At 29.4% G+C, this 16,851-nt stretch overlaps 1 pseudogene; it reads left to right on the forward strand.

The window, feature by feature from the left end:
• The first annotated feature begins 5,032 nt into the window (after positions 1-5,032).
• Positions 5,033-5,681, forward strand: LOC111037264 (annotated as a pseudogene).
• The last annotated feature ends 11,170 nt before the right edge of the window (positions 5,682-16,851 follow it).

Consider the following 16,851-nt stretch of genomic DNA (forward strand, 5'->3'; position numbering starts at 1 on the left):
CCTAAATTTAAAAACCGAAAAGGAACCGAAACCGAAATTATAGTTTTTTTTAAAACCGAAAAAAAACCGAAACCGATATTTTAGTTTTTTTTAAAACCGAAAAGAAACCGAAACCGAAATTTTAGATTTTCTAGGAACCGAACCGGAACCGGAACCGTAAAAATCATCAAGGTTCCAGTCCCTGGCATAGGCCTCTATTCGCGAGATCCGGTTCGCGCTGTAGGGCGGCGGACGGTGGGGTCTTCTAGAATATTCTATGGCTTATCGGCGTAGACCCGTTATCAAAAATAAATACTATCATCGACGGAGTCGGCACCGAACACTCGGAGTTATTTTTATTCCGTTGATAATACATACGGTATGGTCCTATTGGTTTGAATAAATATGGTCGCGTTCAAACAAAATTTCATGTTAGTAATTATGGACGAACTATAAAGAAACACTCCAAAAGACACAATTCAAATATCATTGCTGTTAAGGCCTGACATTTAATATAAATCCACAATATAAAAGTATCGAGCAGCGTCTTTTCGAAATCATTGTAGTCACGCTCTGAAGATATTCGTATCTTGGATATATGAGTATACCATGTTCCACTAAATTCCATAAAAATATCAAGCTATTAAATACTTATATTTCATAAATCTCTTTCAAATATCCATTATCCAACTACTAAAGTATATTCATCACTGGATTTCACTATAAACCAATAAATGATTCAGAACATATAAACGAGACACACTCAACTGTAAAAGTGGTCAATACATAATTAATTAGGATTTGCAATAATAGCGGACATCGAACCACGATCAACCGAGCAAGCATCTAAAGACATCCAAGACTAAGAAACACTCGTCGCTACCAGCAAGGTAAGGGACATCACAGCTATAACTATCTCAATCCAGATATATTTATAGGTATTATTATAGAATTTAGTAGTAGAGTAAAATCCCAAATATATTATATCAACAACGCAAGACTTCACATTACTCTAAACCTAGCTTTTTATTCTACAGCACTATTGAGCATTTAAAAGTCACTCAAAATTAAGATTATATTTGTTTCCATGCCTAAATTTTAAATAGTATTTATATATAGTTTTTGTAATCTGCATTGGTTTAACCTACCATGATGTTGAGACCTTTCGGTTACCGCACGGGGGGAATTTCTGCCTGTAAACTTTGTAAACTTAGTTCCCTACCATCTGCAAATAAGATTTTCATTGGTGACTCACGGTCCGAGACACGTATTGCCGGTGACTGCACATCGCCGGAGACTGTGAGCTTTCTTATAGCTTAATATAAAACAGTTAATAAAATAAAATAAAATAAAATAAGAGAATAGAGTAGTTTTCAGATAATTAGGTGCTTATATTTTACATGATGTGATGTTTTAAATAGTATAAGTGTGCCAAAAATAGTTGAAGATAGATAACAATATTATAATGGCGATGTCGCGAGCGAAGTCCCCCACGACAGACAGTGAAGTGACAAATACTAGTTGTGACTTGTGGGTGAACTGGGAGGCAGAGATTTAACACTTATTATTGTTGGTTATTATTCATAGTATTTTTATCTCCAGAGATATTATTGATTTATAAATGTATACACAAAATAACTTTCCGTGACGTTACAAGGTTCTGATATCACCAGAATAATCGTTTTTCTTATTGTTTTTCTTTTAATCCCCTCCCACCACCACATGGAATTTAATAAAATTCCTTACAAAAAATGTTGTCATGCAATTGAATTTGTGTAAAAATTAGTCATTATGTAAATTAATTATCATTTAGGTTACCTTAATTGTATACATAAAAATGAATAAGTAATTTTGGTACTAAGGTAAATAAAGCTTCCACATATGTACCAAGGATGTCCTAGACATCCTACACGGCTAAACATTTACCAAAACCGACCGCTGTACTGTCTTTTTGACCTCACAGCAATTATGATCAACAGTTTGCCAGAGCAAAGATTTGAATGGCCTAAAAAACACCCTACATGAAAACCTTGACATATTATATACATTTTATAATCAAAGGAGACTTAAATCTAATCTATTAAAACGAAAGTCATCCTCTTCCATCTAAATAACAAAAGAGCAAACTAGGAGATACGGAGAAATATGATGTTTGGAGGAGAGACAGTGAAAAACAACTTAAATTCTAAGTCTATGGGTGTGGTATTGAACAGGACGCTTACGTCCAAGAACCATCTAGCCAAACTATCAACGAAAATAGTAAAATTGTCAAATTAAGTGGTACACAATAAAGAGATGATTCAAATACTCTTCGTATAAGTACGCTTGCACTTGTATATTTAGCTGCGGAATACTGCGCCCGGTATGGATAAACAGTGCACATACCAATAAACTTGATATCCAGCTCAACTCATCTATGAGAATCATAGGGATAACATTAGAATCAACCTCTTTGAAATGGGTCCCAGTACTGAGCATTATAGCTCCTCCTAAAATCCGAAGAGAACAAGCTCTCATTTGGGAATAGACTAACATCAACAATAATAAGAGCCTTCCAATATATGTGGACTTAAGATTAAATGGTTATAGACTTCGTCTGAAGTCCCGCAAACCGAATTTGATAACTGCAAAAAAGCTGTTACTGGAAAATATCGAGAGAAATAAAAAATGGCTTGAGGATTATATGGCGGACAGTCCTGATGAGCAAAACGTTGTTACCAATCCAACTTTCAAACAACCACGCTTCGATCGGCCTAGACAAATTTGGGTGACTCTAATTTGTATTAAGGCCTTAAGGCTGGCCGTGAAAGATGTAATCACATGATGTTCAAATGAAAATTACATACTACTCCTTCCTGTGACTGTGAAAATGATACGCAAACCACCCTCTATATACAGCTAATATTGATGTAGAATTTTAGTCGATTGGATGCGAAATCTGGACATTCATTTATAATCAATTGTTTCAGTTTCAAAATATATCCATGCTAAAATAGTTACCATTTGTCTCATTAAGCTCATTTTTATTTTTAATTTATTTTATGTGTTTTAATTATATCTCTTAGTATTCACATGTCTAAATTTGTTGCTCTATTCTATCGTACGAATATATATGTATACTTATACTAAGTTATTTTCGGAATATTTTTTATAAAAAAAAAAAATTCAGAGAATGAACATATCAGAAAAATGTAGAGTGCAGTTTGAATTAAATTCAAAAATAAATTATCAAATGATATAATATTATTATTTACTATAAGATCTATAACAGGCGTGTCCTCGTCTCTATATAATTAATTCATAAAGTGAAGTACACTGCACACCGTCGACTAACTGTAGTTAGAGGTACACTAAAACTGTGATACCAAAATAGGGTTGTATTTTATAAGTTGTTGTATTATAAAAAATACATCATGGTTTGTTAGAACCAGTCGAAATAAATATTACTGCAACAACTGGATGCTCCAACCAAAACCAACTAAATCTACTTCATCTTAACAACTTTGAAAATCAGGAACAGAAACGTCAATGAAACCATTATTTAAATTATAATAAAGGAACCTCACCGGAACACTTATTTAAATTAACTTAAGAACTGGAATTTTACTGTGACCAATATTTTTACTTATATTTAAAGATTTTTTTAATATTGATTATGGCGGACACGGACGTTTTGGGTTAACCTAACCTAACCGTTTGGGCGCTGCCGTTTTGGCGCTAACTCGGTTTGGCGCTATCCATTTTGGCGCCAGCTAATATTTCTATATAATATTTAAAATTACAATTTTGTTAAATATTACAATTTATTCGAAATGAAAATATAGTAAATAGTTAGTTATAAAAATGTACTTAAAAATGTATAAATATAAATGATTGGCATATAATCCAAGACGAAAAAATGTCAATCGACAATAAAGATCGCACGTTATATATTGTGACTGTAATAAAGTAAAACGATAAAAGCAAATCATGCTGTTCACACGCAAAACCATTAGATCATACATTGCATAGAATCTACAACGTCGATTAGAAAAGAAAGGTCGCGCGTTATCTATATATGATGATAAAAATAATATAACAATAAAAGTAAAATTTGGTGTTCACCTGATAGTTGGTGTCATTTTTATCTAATACAGTATACAAGCACGCGGTTTAGTGAAGTGTTAATAAAGTTTATACACAGTTAAATACAAAACAAATTTAAAAATGGAGAAAATTCAATCGAAACTTGATCGAGAAATGCTTGTAAATGACGGTTACATGTATATTTTTGATAAATTTAGTGCCGACAAACAAAAACAGTTTTGGAGATGTCGTCAAAAGAATGATTGTTTGGCAAGAATTCATACAAGTATTGACAACTTAACGATTTTAAAAAAATCTGAAAATTTACACACGCATGGTTCTGATGCTGCTAAAGTTGAAACACAAATTGATATTACCAATATTAAAAAACGGGCATTGTTCACAATGGAACAAACATCATGCGTTATCAATGAATGTACATCAAGTCTATCACAAGCGGCAAAGGTACTAAAAAAAAAAATTATACGATATTACTATACAGGTTGATTCTTTTATCATAAAATACTCGTTATTTCGTCAAATATTGACTTTTTTCTTATTCAAAATATTTTTTTATATTTTTACATTTTTATACTAGGGTGTTCTTCCAAATAACGATGCATTAAAAAAGCAAATCAGAAGAAAAAGGAGAGTTGCTAAGATTGATCCACCAGCACCTTTGGATCTGATTTCATTAGAAATACCTGAAATGTATCAAACTTATTCGCCAGAAGAAGGTATCCAAGAACAATTTTTATTAGCTGATAGTGGTAAAGAAATTAATAGAATTTTAATATTTGGAAGCCAAACGGGATTAAATATTTTGGAACGTTCCTAGACATGGTTTGTTGATGGAACATTTAGTGTTAGTCCTTCATTATTTTCGCAAGTATACATTATTTTGGAAGAAGACGTAGGTGGTATTCATCCAACAATATACGCACTATTACCAAATAAAAAAGGTGAAACTTATCGCAAATTATTTACAATGTTGATCGATCTAAATCCAAGATTATTGCCAGATTCAATTTCTATTGATTTTGAAATTGCTGCTATTAGTGCAATTAAAGAAGCGTTTCCTCAAGTAAACGTACATGGATGTTATTATCATTTAACCAAAAATTTTCGGAAAAAAATGGGAGACATAGGAATGATATATAATTATAACAATGATGCTAATTTTTCTGTGATGGTAGAAATGATAATTTCATTAGCATTTGTACCAATTGAAGATCTGGACGTGGCAACAGATTTGCTTGCTGATGTCAGGCTGATGATTTACCTGACGACATTGTTCCGTTACTTGAATGGTTCGAATAATATTATATAGGAAGAAAAAATAGAAGAAAAGTGGGTCGTCGATCACCACAATTTCCTCAAGAAATATAAAATTTATATCAAAGAGTGTTAACAAACCAAAACCGCACAAATAATCACGCTGAAGCTGCTAATAGGCGTTTAAATATTCAAATGGGGGTTACTAATCCAACAATATGGTCATTTATAAATTGCCTTAAAAAAATCCAAACAGGAAGAGACGTATTTTATGAACAATTAGTTACTGGTGGAAGTCCAAAAAAAAAAAAAAGAAGAAATACATTGATAATGATAAAAGAATTTTAAAATTAATGTCTAATTATGATAAAAATAGAATTTTATTATTTTTAAGAGGCATTGCAAACAATGTTTATTAGGGTAACTATTTTTAATGTAATAATATTTTGACTATATTACCTTGTAATAATGTTTTAAAACTATTTATTTTTACTATATATTTATATTTATACTTTGACTATATATTTATATNATATTTATATTTATACTTTGACTATATATTTATATTTTGACTATATTACCTTGTAATAATGTTTTAAAACTATTTATTTTTACTATATATTTTTGATACAAATTCTATTAGGTTAGTTGGCGCCAAAACGGCTAGCGCCAAACCGGGTTAGCGCCAAAACGGCAGGGCCAAAACGTCCTAGAGGGATTTCACATTATATCCATTCACATTATAAAGGAATGTTCAATGTTCAATGTTCAACATACAATGGATTACATCCAAAAGGTTACAGTAGTGTCAAAAATTAGTTAACCAATCTGGACATCACAATTTAAGTCAATGCAAACAATACAAACTTCACCAATTAACCATTATATATATATTGTATGTATGCATCTAACTTTATCTATTCATATACCTGTATGACATATCATATTTTATATTTTATCGTTTTTTTATTATGAGCGTCTGAAGTTAGAAATTCGACAATATTCTCAAATTATTTTGAGTTAGAAATTCATCAACAATTTTCTATTTATATCTAAGATTTGAAAATTGAATTCAAGGTTCCTTATAAGTATTTATGCCTAAAAGAAAAAAAAATTGCTTGAAAGTCAATTTTTTTGATCGAACGATTTCTTTATTTGTTGCAACTCAAAAACGAATAATCAAGTAGATTCATTTTTATTTATACATTACAATTTTAAAAATTGACTAAATTCTTCCAAAATTTTTTGTCTACATAAAAATCTACAAAATGTTCACTAAGGATAATTAATTTAAAATAATTTATCCCCATACGTTTTTTAGATTTTGTATGGCTATTTTAAGTTAAAATTTTGACGCATTATACATTTAAACAAAAAATAACAATCTTAGTTATTTTGTTGCAATTTAAAAATATTATCATAATATAGGCTTACTGACAGACTATCTCAGAACCGTTTTTCATGTTCAATGACTTTTGAATCATTACTTCTTATCCTACGCCATCCATTACCACTTGTAACCTACTATACAGTGTACAGCTGTGCGGTAACCACTTTTTTTTAAACTTGATTTTCGTAGAATCAAGTCCATGAAAATAATAAAACCTAGTTATGCCTTATGCCAATATTATACACATACATTTAAAATTATTACTTATTTTTAAGCTGAATTTAATAGAATTTAAATTTCATACTTACTAAACAAAATAATGTTACTTTCTGTATCGGAATCTGTTCGTAATGAATAATACATTAAATAGTTATAAAACCATATACACATTTTTATAAAATTGTTTTGAAATATTTTATCATAGGAATCCATTAATGATCATGGGCATATGATTTATGGCATATTACACTCAACCCATAAACATGAAAACAGGGTGTTGTAAGAATACATAGTGACGCCATCTGTTCAACAAAATAAAATTTCAACACACACAAGTAGCCCAATCTTTTCAGTAAAATAATATAAAAATCCCCAGATTTAACCCATATTTTGTTTAATGTTACACTAAATGACAAAAATATATGAACTTTAAATATGGAATTGTGGTTCCTCTAATGATTTATAGATGTGCTTGGGATTTTTTTTTATTTCGTTCCATATAGCATATTAAGCACTATTTTGAATGCAAGAAAATCATGGAGATATTTGAATAAGAGCAATAAATATTATGATTAGTGATTATTAATTCATTCATGTATAAATCGAATTTCACTTGGGTTGACCGACTTGATACACACAAAAACCAGTTTTTTGACTTAGCAATTTTTGATTTTCTTATTTTGTATACACCTTACACCGAATGCAAATTATCGCCCTGTGCACAAATTTCTCTTGCGATGTGGCAATTTTATAAGATTTCAAAGACAGTGTCTCGAGTGTAATATAATATAATAATATAATATAAACTCTATGTTTTAATCCTCCAGTTAAACGTTTAACTAGTAGAAAAAGTAATAGATAACTTATCCAACACTTTATACTAAAGTTATGTTTAACCATTAACTGATAAACTGAAAAGTTTCAGTTAACTCTCTGTTAAATTTAACTGATAGTTAAATGTCTTTAACTAGCAGTTAAATATGACTGAAAAACCGGGCCTAAGACATCAAGTTAGTTTCAAGAAAAGGCAATATTGTCACCAACTAACGATCGAGTCAATAAAATAAATGACATGATACTGTTAAAATTCAATGCACCAACAAAAGTGTACTATTCCGTTGACAATGTTTTGGATACAGAGGAGGCGATACATTATCCAACTGAATTTTTAAATTCTTTATCTCCTCCAGGGACTGATTTGTTTAATCAGAAATTCAAAAGGTTCCAGTCCCTGATTCATACATTACTTACTACGTTAGAATTAAAATAGATTTATTCAGCATACACAATCGGATCGTGTACAAATTGAATATTTTTTTATGTATATACTATAAAAACAATTTTGATGTATATAAAAAACTATAAATTGTAAAATTAAACTTTTGTGTGTTTACTAACCTTCGAATGTTTTATTTACATTTGATTTTAATACTCCCAAAGCTGTAAGATCAACAATAAAACAATTGTACATTTAGGTATATTTACTAATTTTGTTACTATTGCTAGATTTAGATTATTTTATTAGCTAACAAAAATCACATATATATACAAGAGTTCTTTAATTCCATGCATGTATTTCATGTATACTTGAGTTAGTAATACATGATCATTAGTGTGCTTAACACTCAACCATTACCTTTTTCAGTCACATATTTTATCACTCAATACATACAAATATTATTTAATTAGTATCTATACCAATTTATGAACGTAAAATACATATTAAAGTAATTAAATACATAGTATACAATTTACCAAAACACCATCATACACACTTGACACTTCTCGACTTCGTCCAAATAATTATTTAGGTTGGATTATTAAAATAACAGTCAGTTCAACAGTCAATAATCATTATCAACACGAATGAACTTAAATAAAGTAGGGTTTATAGGTTAGGTGAGGTTAATTGAAAATAAATAATTTACCACAAATAATTGATCGCAATTACAATTTACCTCACTACAATTGATGGTAAAATAATATTTTCAATAGTAATTTTTCATTTGAATACATATTTATTTGAATAATTCTCTATATATCATTCTAGTTACAGGTATATTCAAAAATATTTTTTTTTCTTAGATTAAAAATGTTTATATATACATATGTATATATAAATGAAACAAATTTCAAATTTAAACTTATAATTAAAAATTATAGTAGTTTTGTTTTAGTTTAAATAGATAATATTCATACGTTTAAAACTGTAATGCTTGTATTACAAATTAGATGTAATATGCCATCTTTAAAGCTATATTTACGATAAACTGTAGTGCAGTCAATTGTTTACCATAAGACATGAATTAACAAGTACACCATATTTATACTAACCTAACATCCATACATTTTTTTTTTGTTCTACAGCTATAAAATAAATAATATAACAAAGCATTAAGAATAATAAATAATAAATAATAAAAGAAACATTTATCGTTCAGTTGTTAAATTATTTTGTATCAAAACTTTAAAACTATATTTATTCTACAAAACTTTACCAAACCAAATTATATCACGCAACACATACCTACACATGTAGGTAAAAATATAAATTGATTCAAGGAACAAATTTATAAAAATAAAGTACTCAGAATATCACAAATCACTTTAAATCCTTTTACCTAATCTCAAACATTTTGTATTAAGACTAATTAAACATCGTCAGAGTACTTTCGAATAATTTAGATAGTTAATGTACATTCAAACCATATATTCAAAATTCACTGCTAATAATTTTAATACTAATTCCAACATCAAAAATTGACTTCACAAGAATCCAAAAAAAAGTACTTGGACATCATGAACATTGTATGTGAAAATTATAAGTGTGAGGTATTTAGAAGTGGTTGTCCAAAAGTGATTCACTCATATCCAACAGTGAATAATAAATAACATACACAATTGTTTGAGCGATCTCGTTAAATTATTTTTAAATAATATTATGCGTCACCAACTACAAAAAAATTATCTTAAACTTCAAACTATCGAACTGTTTATTAGTGGTTTTGTTGTGTGAATTGCTGTAAAAAATGGTTGTGTGATTAATTTACGAAAGATTGTTATGTTTTGGGGATCAGATAACTCGAAGGTTATTCTAAGCATCAAATTTAAAACTTTCCTGGAATCAATAGCTAGAAGCTATTGAGGAATCAATACCTTTTGTTCATTATTTTTTGTTAAGCACTGTTGCATTTTAGTGCATTTTTCGAATTTTTTAATTTTTTAAATATTATTCTAGACAAAAAACTTTTTCTCTTAGTAAAAAAAATTGAAAATTGAACACAATGGTACTCATAAGATGAATGCTGCGAATCCTTACTGCCGACCCAGACGATGTCGACCGACTCGGCTACACTCAATAATTAAATTAGCCCCAACAAAATCCCTTTTCTGATTACCATGGACGAATTGCGCTAGGCACCGCAAGGCAGCCCAAGGAGGCGAGTAGACCCCTCATTATATTGATTATAAATAAATAAACACTAAGTGTTTGTTATGACTGGCCAGAAGCACCGCCTTGATATTAACGTGATATCAACCAAAAAAAAAAATGATATACTACGAATGAACATCAAGACAATATAAGGATGGGCGCCCACTAATAACTTATACGTACAAGGTAACATTATACTAAATAGTAAATAGTACGGATAAACAAAATAATATTAGTATTGATACACAATTTAAAATGATATCAGCGGTCTCCTCGGAGGCCTAGTTTCTACCATCACTGCCAGTGGCGAAGCGTCATAGGAGACAAAGGGACAACGTCTCCCCATTTAGAAATTAGAACACGGGACAAACAAATAAATATTTTATTTTATTTAATATTAGATAATGTGAATTTTATTTTACATTATAAAATATATGATGTATATGTTTTAGTCACGGCTTTAGATAGAATGGTCGTACATCGGGCTATACTACGCAATGTTAGAACGAGGTGTACGAGAGTTCTTATCTAACATACGAAAAAGTGAACTACTACTGACGCTCCTGGTGGTTGTTAATTGGAACCACGGCTTTAGATAGAAATATCTAAATCCGTAATTGGAACTACAGTATTAAAATATTCACATTTCCCGCCATAATATGAAATTATTGAATTTTCAATAATAAATATAAATATAAATATAATATAATTGAGTTAATAAGTAACTTAATTATTATCATCACGAATCACTGCTCTCATGCTCTATCTATACAATAATTATATGACAATGTTAGATTTATGTATTATTTTGTAAACGAAACCTCATGACTGTAGGCTGTGTTTGATAGTTGGTTTTGTGAATATTCAATTACGTTTATTGTCTTTTTGGTCATTATGCCTCATTATTGTGCAATTCGTGAGTCACATTGTGTGTCCGAAACTCTTTTTAGGCTCTTAATAAGAAATTTCCAGCTGAAGGAATTAAGGAGAAAAGCAATGATTTAGAGGTTTCATTAAAGTTGTATGCTGTATGTTAATGATGTCATAACATTTGTGGTTTATCTAACAGGAAATTATTTAATTATGTGTAATAACTAAAAATATAATAATAACCAACTTAATATTCTTTTTAATAGTAGTCATGTTATATAGTAGTATAGTACAATAGTATTATAGTAAGTAATAAGTACTTTGGTTAAAATAAAAGTAAAAATCTCTAATTGATTATTATGTTTTAAGGTACTGGAAGGATACAAAGACAGTTCTATCCAACTTAACAAAGTGTTGCATGTTTGTATGTACATGTTGCATGATTATAATGATATGTGTGTTCTACTTTTATTATAAGGAAAGTATTTTAGATAGTTATGTTTTGAAATATTTGTTTATAGTAACTATACAATTTTCATGATCAAAATTACCAATCTTTACGGTCTTAACAAAATAATTTTTTTTTAAGGTATTAAAAGATGCACTAAAATTATTAAATGAATGGGAGTCTAATTTAAACAAAAAACTTATAAAAGATGATGAGTTTCTTAGTTCAAATACAGCTGAAGGTCTAAGGGTAAACATAGTATCAACAATTGATTTGATTACACAACTACATAATTGTGGATTCCACTATGTACTTATTGCAAAAATTAATCAAGATTGCCTTAAAGTATGAATTAAAATTATTTTATTTTAATTATATAATACATCTTTATATTTAACTATTTTTTCTGATAATTTAGAAATTTGTGTGGATAGCCTATTCTTTGTATTTTTCATTTCATAATTTGATGAGTTTGAAACTTTAATGGATTATCGGATTATCCATAAAATTTGTAAATTACTAATTAGTACTTTTTGAATACATATACAACAATATAAAATAAGAATACAATTTTGATGATGTATATGTTAAGCAACTAGATAGCGGTGTAACGTAACTCTTAACAGTTATCTGATAAGAACAATTGGAGATCACAAAATAATGACTCGTTGTGCAACCATTCTATCTAAAGCAGTGGTTTTAGTATTTGTTAAAATCGGTTTTTCGTTGTAGTGTTGACGTGATGTACAGTTATGGATTTCTTAAAATAGATTAGAGGCGCGCGATATGGCCGTGCGTACGAGCTGGCGATCGGTCATTCCAAATATGGTATTATGTATATTATCTAATTAATAGACGTTGCGACGCAACGTCTCACAAATATGGGCGCGCGGGTACAGGGGGAATGTTAATCAGAGTGGGGTTTTCTATGTAGTATGTACGCTATGAGACGCGTCTCGCCGTTCGTAATTACCACAATCCTCCATATTTATTATCGACGTCACCGTCGCGATTGTCGCGCTGCGCCATCGGATATAATATAGTAATATTCTTTTCTTATTCGTATCTATATAGTGAGCAATAATAATAATAGTATAATACGTATTTAATTTTAATAGCAGTGTATTTATAATAATTCATATTTTATATTTAAATTGATGAATCTTTTAAACATATTTTAGACTATTTAGTTGTTGTTTTCCGTTTAAATTTTTTTTATCGCTTAAATAATTTCTTTCTGAAAAATATTATTTTAAATTTGTCTACCCTAATCCCAAACCCAAGCTTCGCCACTAATCACTGCCACTGACAGTGATGCCATTAGACGCTCTTTGTAGCGGTTAAGTGTCGATCCACGTGGTGACAGCCGCAACAGGCAACTAAAGGCTAAAACGTGCGACGAGCAACGGGTTCGACGGATACTCGACACATACAATTTGTAAAAAAAAGGCATTTTAGTTTTAGTTTTCACAACACAACCTAACTAACTACGAATTAATACAATAAGCTCGCTAGTTCGTCTACGGGCCCATTTACCCGGACTTGATAATCCTGAAATCGCCGAGACGGAATGGTGCCGTTGCGCCCTTGCAACGGAGATTAGTATAATATTTAGTTCATAGCGTTGGCGGTGAGACGGCATTGACAAAAATATTGAGTTCGCAGGAGGGGGTATCGAATATTCTGGATGTCGGAATTGACTCAAATGACCGACGACGATTTTCGATAACATTTCTACAGCAAATTACGATAGTATATACTAAAGACATACCTAAAGTTTCAAAAGTTTTAATAGAAGATTCAGAACTAATTCTATGCTTTAATCGAAAAAATAAAATTCAATGAATAGTTATGCTATTTATAACTATAAGATACTTTCGATTTTCAATATTTTTTTTACAATTATTACATCTGTTTATGTATACAAATATTATACAATAACACAAAGTCTCCACTCAAAATCATTTTTTTGTACGCAATGATTTATAATTTAATTCAAATAAAATTTATCTATTAAAATGATACAATGCCATGCCAGACAACTACTGTATAGCAGAGCGGTAAACAGTAACACGTCCTGTCTACCTTTTTTTGTTTATATTTTAAACTACGTCTAACATTTAGTTTCTGCTTATATTGAAATAGAATAATTTAAATAATTTAGTATTTACTTGGACTGTTTGTGTTTTCTTCAAAATTCTCTAATAAAAAGAAAACTTTGTATGAAAATATTTTTACTTTTACAATTGTTAGGTATTCAAAGTATAATTTTGACTTCTAAAAACTAAAAAATAATATGTCATTTTTAGAGTTTTAACTGTCTGAAATTTGAAAAATTGAATATATTGAAATATTAAAGTGATCATATTTATGGTTTGACATTAAACTAATCAGTTTGACTTTATCTTTAATTCAAAACATTCGTTCACAGTTATTAAAAGAAAATATGTTTGGTACAGATACAGTTCGATGTTGAACAAAATGTTCGGTTAGACTCTGACACGCCACTGAATTGTTGAGTTTGCATTCGGTTCGACATACTATTAAAAATTTCAGTTCTAGCTCATATTTTTGTGTTTGATCTATCTCTAGACTAATTTGATGTTAATGTATAATAGAGTTTAAAAGTTGTATCATTTATAAATGTACAGTATTTTAGTATTTATTATAAATGTTTATATATATATATATATATATATATATATACATATATTTATAAAATAAAACCGTAATTCATATAGTATATGGTTAGGTATAAACTGTTAAATATATATTGCATCATCTTAATTCGCAATTATCGTAGGTAACTACATTTTTCGATTTTGGGATTATTTGTGATTAAAATGAAGAAAAAAAACGCAGCTCATGATAAAGAAACATAACTAAAATTCATAAGTTTATCCTCAGTGAAATCGTCGGTGTATAATTTTAAGACCTAGTGTTAGATTATTTTTAAATTATTATTATTATACATGTTGGAGGTATGACATCGGCGAATTAAGAAATTAGGACGACGAATTAATGATTGAAACATTTTTAGTTATACTGACATATTGAGAATTGTATTCGTACTTACTGTAGGGCTTGTCATACACATCATATTTATTTTCTATAAGTAATTCGAATAATAATAATGTTATGTATTACATTAATTTTAACATCTAAAATACATTTTTTGAACAAGTAACGTTTGACATCACACGGCACACAATTGAATACTACAATGTATTGTATGTACCACAATAATTTATACTATGTATAATCTACAAACTATATAATGTATAGTATACAATATACACGATGAACTAAATAAGTATGTCAGAAACTTCGTGATATAATATGCATATCTGTGACTTAAGCAATTCACAAACCAGCTGAAGGTGGAGTGGTAATGATCCTAATTCCAATATTTTTGTTTTACAATGATATTTTCTCTTAATTTTTAAGACTTTATAATAAGTATTAAAAGCTTACTTTCATTTCCAGCTAAAGAAAACAAAAAAATCATTTTTGAAATGGTACATTTTACAATATTTTTCAAATTAATTACATTTTCTTAAAGCCCTCACTTTAACCAAACCACGATTGAAAATAGTATGGTTGCCCAACAGAGCATGAAAAAGTTTTTTTTTATTTTTGAGAAAATTCACAACTAGCGCTTGTATGTAATAAGATATCCCGGTGCCTTCTGATTCTTTTACCTACTATAAATCCACCTTCTATATTTTGCCGCACATCACTTTGCAAGTGTCTGTGGTAAATATTCCAGCTGTCTTGGTCATTTAATTTTATTCCCACTTTAAAACGATCTTATCTAGGGTCGTCGTTAAATCGTGCACCAAACATTTATTTAATATGATTTATATTCTGTGGTAACATGTTTCTTGGTTAGGTACCAAGGTATTATTTTTCTAAATTAGTATCTGACTACTATCGAATCAATATATGGATATATTAATACATATTTTAAAATACGTGGGTGTGTCGATAGACAAGACTGAAGTGAATATTTCAATTTGATTGGATTTATATTTGTTATTAAATATAGTTTGGTGTAGCTCGGAATACGTAAACGAAAGTACGAATAGAGGAGCACACAGTGCTTCAAGTACCCCGCGTCTGTTGTTCTGGAGTATAATATATTGCGGGCTGAGAATGAAAAGGTTCTATGTCAAAATATCCAATAGTCAGCAGAGTGATTTTTAACTTTGACAGTTAATATTTTTTTTTCAGGTTAACTTATGAATATAACTATAATTTGAATTAATAAATGAATACAATAAGTGTTACATACATTGTGAGAATTAATTATTAAACATTCACGCATTTAAAAAAACAAAAAACTTGGAAAAAAAGTTCATAAGAAGAAAAAAAGTTTACTGTTAAGAACCTTTTCATTCTTCTAACTAAATGATAAGAATTTCTGTACTGCTATACTTCTCATCAGTGTAACCAATACATGTAGCACCAATATTTATACTAAAATTTGTTTTTACATTATTTATTTATTCAAAAACAATTTGAGCAAATAACGAATTAAATTGCTTTAACGTACCTATAGTACCTACCTTAGTACTCCTTTTACTTTATTGTTAACAAAACAAATCTAAGTATTTAATTAATTTCAATACCTATCAAGTATAAAGAATCTAGCACCAAAAGATATCAGCGACTGGCTAACCATGGCAGAATATGTCGAAAATATATGATAGGGAGAGGCTTACTGCTATGGCACAGAAACAACGAACATCTATAAAGCGCAATCGAAGCGCACTTCACAGTAATTGATCACTTTTCAATTATGATCAAAGCATCGATTAAAAAAAACAGAACACAGAAACAATTGAAGCAATGAGTAAAACCAGTCCTAAATGTTTTGCAAAATAATAGAGCGATAAACTAACATGTGTTGTTCTGCATGTAAAGTGATTCTCCCTGATATTGAAGAGTCACTACAACCTGTAAAAAGTCTATTGACAAGTGATTATCCGTATTCTACTCATTTTTAGAATAATATACGTTAATACACTATTTCAAATTAAGTGGTTCGGTGCCAACAAAATTCGCAAAGGAAACTGTATGCCTACTTTTAAGATGGAGGGTCAGATTTATCATTTAATTGGTAGTCTTCTTTCTACAAAAGATCAAAGCTCGACATTTTTACAGATATAT

The sequence above is a fragment of the Myzus persicae genome, unplaced genomic scaffold (assembly GCF_001856785.1).
Source record: "Myzus persicae strain clone G006 unplaced genomic scaffold, MPER_G0061.0, whole genome shotgun sequence".
Lineage (NCBI taxonomy): Eukaryota > Metazoa > Arthropoda > Insecta > Hemiptera > Aphididae > Myzus > Myzus persicae.